General features: G+C 40.0%; 1 pseudogene; it reads left to right on the top strand.

Moving 5' to 3' along the window:
• Window positions 1–5,487: 5,487 nt before the first annotated feature.
• On the top strand, window positions 5,488–6,366 carry LOC150058723 (small ribosomal subunit protein eS4, X isoform-like; annotated as a pseudogene).
• The last annotated feature ends 326 nt before the right edge of the window (window positions 6,367–6,692 follow it).

The raw sequence follows: 6,692 nt of genomic DNA on the forward strand, positions 1-6,692 counted from the left end.
GCCATTCAGGGTCTCAATTATCTGTTATTTAATTGTTGCCTTGGCTTCCATGAAGGCTTCAATGTGATTCATTCTTGCTGTTTTCTGCCTTGTAGTTTACCTGCCTCGCAGCCTCAGATCTTACTAATGACAGGCTCCTTTCTTGAGTGAACATACATTTCATAATAATTATCACAGACATCACGTTTGATCTAACTGGGCCGTAGGAAATGAACTGCTCACCTTTTCGAATGAATAGCCATTTAATACATCAGGAAAGCAATTAGCTAAATAGCAGCCCAGTATCCTGAGACTAGTTGCCTACCTTGAAAAAGGTAGATAATGTATTCCCTAATGGCTACCAAAACAAGCCTGTGGTCACTGCTAAGTATTATTTACAAAGATAAAGCTTTAAATTATCCAACCATTAAATATGACTGCTACCCTTTAGAATCTAAAGTAGCATTTTAAATTAAAGTATGTTCCTACCATTCTCCAATCCCTGATCATCTTCCCAATATAAGCACACCTGTAAACCAACCTAGGCATCAATATTTCATCTCTTTCATCTCAAACAAAGGTCATTTCTGAGCACGTGTTCTTTTTTAAAAATACATTTTATTGTTATTGTAGAAATGATGTGGGGGGGTTACATTACCTAAATCAGGTGATAAGTACATGTTTTGAACCATCCCTTCCCTTACTCTCCCCCTGCCCCATCCACAAATTGTAGAGATCATTTTCCACATAGTGTCTAGTTAACTGTATTTGTTTGCTGTATTTGTTCACCCTATGCCCCACCTTTTCTGTGCCCCCTTACTGTTCTGAAACAAGACAAAAAGGAAAAGACAACAAAAGAAGCAACTGTAAGAAAAATCTCTTGTCTCCATTACTTGGAGTTCATTTCATAAAACATCATTTACTATGATCATATACACATATGAGCTTGCACACTTATCTGCAAAATTAATGGGTGTGAATGAGAAAAGACACAAAAGCCAACATCTAGAAATTAACCATAAGTATAACTTGGAGATTAAATCTATGATTATATGCAATTTCCTTTCTGAAAGCTGTACCATTCTACAGCCACATCTAGGTGCTGTGATTTATGCTTTCCAATTTTCACATTAAGCACAAACAGGAAATCTTCCTGCATCATTTGGTTCTGGAAGCATTCAAAGCTCCTCATATGACGGAGACTATGTGCTCTGGCCATTCCCAGGCTTGCTTTCCCCCCAGAGAACTCACACAGATCAGAGTCAGCTAAAGAATGAGAGAAACCAAGAATGCCAGGAAGGAAACAGGCAGCACATTTATTGTCCTCTGTAGAATCCATTGCTGTTGCTCATTCCCCTTAAATAATCTTTCTCCCTTAGCCTAATTGACTGTATTTTCATCTTCCTGCCTCTTATTTACCTGAACTTATTCTAGTCCACAATTCTTTAATTCCCAGCATAGCACTTTGATCTCCTTATGTTTTATAAGAAATAGTGCTGTCAACATTTTTTTCCTTAGAAAATTTTCACAGGCAAATGGTGTGGTCCAAGTGCTAGAATACCTAATGAAGCAAGTGTAAGATTTTGAGTTTAATCCCCAGAATAACCACAAAAACAAAAAATTTAAAAAACCAGAAATCAACATATAAGTTGTACATGCCATTTTTAAAAATTGGAACCCCTTTGTTTCAACTTAAAAATAATAATAAATAAACACAAAAAATATATCAAGCAGCTACTTTGGGGCAGGTTATAAATAGATATGAGATTATCCCTGTGGAAGCTACCAGCCAAATGGAAGAATCTGTATACAAACAGATAAACAATATGGCATTATTCGAGTCTGATTTCTGTTGTTATAACAAAATACTAGAGACTGGACATTTCTAATGAAAGAAGAAAAATTCATTTCTTGCAGTTCTGAAGCCCAGAAAGATTCACATCAAGGTGCTAAAAATCTGGTGAAATCCTTTCTACATTCAAACCTGGAGAGCACACAAAAAGAAGGCAGGAGTCTGGCAGCTCAGTTGTCTTCCTCCTCTTCCAAAACCCCTAATGCCATCACAGGATCCCCAATTTCAACATCTCATCTGTAAACAAGAGTTTTAGAGCCAGCCATTGATCCTTATATGACAAATAGACATGGTAGAGGGCCGAGAAAGAAGATTTATTATATGACACAGCCAGCCAGTATTTCAGTCCATCTTCAGCTTTCTTTGAGATACAGACATTTGCTTTAGTTTAGAAAGGTAAGTCCTGAATCCTAGGCATGGCCTCATTGACCTGCCTCCCAGTTTGTCTCTGCAGGGGTTCCAGAGAAGTTGTCATTGTTTCATCCCTGGAGTAGAGCTGTGGTAAGTCAGTCTTTGTAGTCTGGTCACTGTTGCCTGGCAAATGTTTGCTCTGAGCTTTAGGTTGTTCTTTTCCTTTGAGGCAGTTTTGCCTTTTGTCACAAAATGATAAGAACTCTCTGCCTAGGCAATTTGTCTTGTACCTCAAGATGCTTATAATAAATCCAATCTTGGAACCCAAGATTGCAAAGTGGCTCCTAGAGAAAATGGCTCAGATAAAAGGACTCATATACCAGTTCGGGAGTTTGGCCTAGTGGCAGAATGCTTGCCTAGTATGCACAAAAGACCCAGGTTCAATTCCTCAGTACTGCATACATTGAAAAAACCTGGAAGTGTGCTGTGGCTCAAGTGGTAGAGCTCTAGACTTGAGAAGCCCACGAACTGTGCTTAGGCCCTGAGTTCAAGGCGCAGGACTGGCAAAAAAAAAAATTTTAAGGACATAGATGCAAAGTTGGGGCTGGATGCCTATCCTTTATTTTGCTCTCAGTTAAATTATGGACCCAACTATGGAGTCAGTTTCTTAGAAAAAAATCAGTTAAGTGTCTCTTATAATTTAACTGTAATTGTTATTTCAAAGGCCCTACTTCCAAAAGCCATCAACATGAATTTGGGGCTTTCTTTTCTTTTCTTTTTTCTTTTATTTTCTTCTCTTTTCTTTTCTTTTCTTTCTTTCTTCCTTTCTTCCTGTCTGCCTGCATTCCTTCCTTCCTTCCTTTGTCTCTTTCTATCTTCCTCTCTTTCTCTATTTCTTTCTTTCTTTCTCTCTGCCAGTAGTAGGGCTTGAAATCAGGGCTTTCCATTCTCAATTGCTATTTTTCACTTGAGGCTAGCGCTCTACTGCTTGAGCACAGCTGTATTCTCTGGCAGTGGGTATGGTCATGAGACCAACACTTAGCTCACAAAGTCAAGCAGCCATCCATGATGCTGCTTGTGTCACTTCCTCTTCGAGTTTTTTGCTGACAAATTGGAAACCCCTGAGGGAAGTTTATCTAAATGGACATTGCAAGTTCATCTGCTAGTTTCTAGAGAGTGAAAAAAGGTTCCCTCACCTTACCAGTTCCCATGCAGTATCACAGGTCCCTGATGTCTACCCATAAAAAGGGTTTCAGGTTGGCTCGCAAAAAGGAGAGTCTCACATGGTGAAAGTTTTAGACAAACCTTATTTTAGTGTAATAGGAGGGAGAGAGAGAGAAAAATATTGCCTATTCTCCATGAAGGAAATTGGAGTTAAAGAATGAGCCAGGCACAGTGGTTCATGCCTATAATCCTAGCTACTCAGGAAGCTGAGCTATGAGAATAGCAGTTCAAAACCAACCAGGGCACTAAAGAACATGAGACTCTTATCTCCAATTAACCACCAGAAAACTGGAAGTGGCACTGTGGCTCAAGGAGTAAGGCAGTAATCTTGAGCTGAAGAGCTCAGGGAAAGTGCCCAGTCCCAGCGTTCAAGTCCCACAACTGACAAAAATAAATAAATAAAAATGCACCTGTCACCTGCTGCTTTTATTCTTTCTGAGCTGGAGTAGTCACATGGTTAGGAATCCATAAGACAACCGCTCTGGATAGCCAAGAGGGATATTACTTATTATCCTTATTATACTTATTATTATGGTCTATCTAACCAATAGGTGAATTTAAAGCTCCCTTTTTCCGATAAGCTTCTCATTTTACTGTCTCTACCCATTTTCATAGGAAGTTGCCAGCAGAGGGCAGGTCTAGAAAGTCTCCTTTTAGGTGTCCCAGTCTTTGTCACTTATCATGTATGAAAGGAAGGAAGTTTGATCCCTTTCTTAGTTGCTTCCTATTTTCAAATTTTAGTGTGGAGAATGAGATCAAATGAGAGAGCAGACAAAAGAAGAAAGGAAGTGTGGGGAAATGGAGTCATAATAGTCGGTGAACATGTGTGAAAATGGAAATAGGTAAATTGAGAGAGATGGGGGAGACATTGATCAAGCTGCATTGTACTCCCAAGATGCCATGTTGAATTAGAACACTTTGTACAACTTCGTATGGAAATTAAATAACTGCATAATTTGCATGTCTCCTTACCTATTATCCTGTCTCATAGCTACGGAGAACAGTAGAGCCACTTCAGAAGCCTGGGTCCAAGGTGAGCCTCATGCAGCAAGGCCACTTAACTTGCCCTAAGATGTCAGACTAACTCTACATAGGTGTGAAATAAAGTGGCGTATTTATTACTTTTTTTTTGCTTGCACCAAAATTAGTGAAGACAATTTCTTAGTAAATCAATCAATAGCAAACATATAATTCTATAGTATTTGTAAATTTGGCAGTCTGAATTTCAAGGGCTCATTCATCAACAGGAAGCAAAATCAATGCCCGTTCTATAGAGTCCCATCTAAATGTGCTGAAAGCTAAGATCTTCAAGTTTGGTGATGTCAGGAACTGAACCTAGTAATTATGTAAGCAGGAATCATGAAAATGCTGCTGTATTTCTCTATGGCATCTTCTTAAAGCAGCAGTGTTCCCTAGTGCTTCTGGGAATCTCATGGGTATCCAGGAAATCATTAGATCATTACTAAGTGTTTACAGTGTATTGTGATGACGATAGCCAATTCTAAACCCCCAGATTATTTGATTTAAAAATGGAAAGGGGATGCCAGGCACTGGCATCTGAGAATCATAGTTTAAAGCTATTCTGGACATGAAAACCCATGAAATTTTTGTAATTAACCACCAAAAAGCTAGAAATAGATATATAGTTTGAGTAATAGAGTACTAGCCTTGACTGAAAAAACCAAAGATGAAAGACCTGAGTTTAAGCCCCAGTACCAGTACAAATTTAAAAAAAAAATAAGAGGAAATCTCATTAAATATTTAGTAAGGAGGGCCAGGAGTTTGGCCTAGTGGTAGAGTGCTTGCCTAACATGCACAAAGCCCCGAGTTCGATTCCTTGGTACCATATACATAGAAAAAAGCCAGAGGTGGTATTGTGGCTCAAGTGGTAGAGCTCTAGCCTTGAGAAAGCCCAATGACAGTGCTCAGGCCCTGAGCTCAAACCCAGAAATTAGCAAGAAAAAAATGGCATGCTCAACTTCAGTGATTAAATGATAAGTAAATAATAATGCAGCCTCCATATGGAATTTTATGGACCCATCAAAAATTAGAGAGGCGCTCTTTCCATTCCTAATGCAGCCATGGCTCATGGTCCCAAGAAGCATCTGAAATGGTAACCGTTCACAAGCATTGGATGTTGGACAAACCAAAGTGTCTTTGCTCCGCATCCATCCATTGGTCCCCACAAGCTGAGAGAGTGTCTGCCCCTCATCATTTCTCTAAGGAACAGGTTAAGTACGCCTTGATAAGAAGTCAAGAAAATCTGCAGGCAGCGTTTCATTACGATTGATGGCCACGTCAGAACTGAGATCACCTACCCTGCTGGTTTTATGGATGTCATGAGCATGGACAGGACTGGGGAGAATTGCCGTCTGAGCTACGACACCAAGGGTCGCCTCTCTGTTCATCGCATAACACCTGAGGAGGCGAAGTACAAGTTGTGCACAGTGAGGAAGATCTTTGTGGGCACAAAAGGAATCCCTCATCTGGTGACTCACAATGCTCAAACCATTCACTACCCAGATCCACTCAAGGTCAATGACACACTTCAAATTGATGTGGAGACTGACAGATAACCGATTTCATCCAGTTTGACACTGATAACCTGTGTATGGTGACCGGACGTGCTACCTTGGGAAGAACTGGTGTGATCATTAATAGAGAGACACCCAGGTTCTTTCAATGTGGTTCATGTGAAAGATGCCAATGGCAACAGCTTTGCTACCAGACTTTCCAACATCTTTGTTATTGGCAAAGGCAATAAACCTTGGATTTCTGTTCCCCGAGGAAAGGGGATCTGCCTCACCATCCCTGAAGAGAGGGACAAGAGGTTGGCAGCCAAACAGAGCAGTGGAGAGCAGTGGATGAATTTTGTTTACTGTCTCTATGTGGAAATTAGAATCCAGAGACTTAATGAAATGGTCTCTATTACATCAGAAATAAGAATCAAAGAATTTTAAATAAAAATGATCTGGTATGATTAAAAAAATTAGAGAGGAGAGAGAGTGCAGACAGAGAGGAGATAGAGAGGGGAGAAGGGGAGAGAGAGGAGAGAGACAAGACAGAGAGGAGAGAGAGGGGAGAGGAAAGAAATTATTGTAACTGGGCACTATTGGCTTATATCTATAACCCTACCTTCTCAGGAGGCTGACATCTCAGGAACATGGTAGGAAGCCAGCTACCACAAATAAGGAAAACCATGGAATCTATGCTTCTTTGTCTCTGGCTTACTTCATGTGACATAGTATCCTCTTTTGGTCTTATTGTGTGAATGCCTACAGACCTG

The sequence above is a fragment of the Megascapheus bottae genome, chromosome 9, assembly GCF_031878675.1.
Source record: "Megascapheus bottae isolate mThoBot1 chromosome 9, mThoBot2.hap1, whole genome shotgun sequence".
NCBI classification, from domain to species: domain Eukaryota; kingdom Metazoa; phylum Chordata; class Mammalia; order Rodentia; family Geomyidae; genus Megascapheus; species Megascapheus bottae.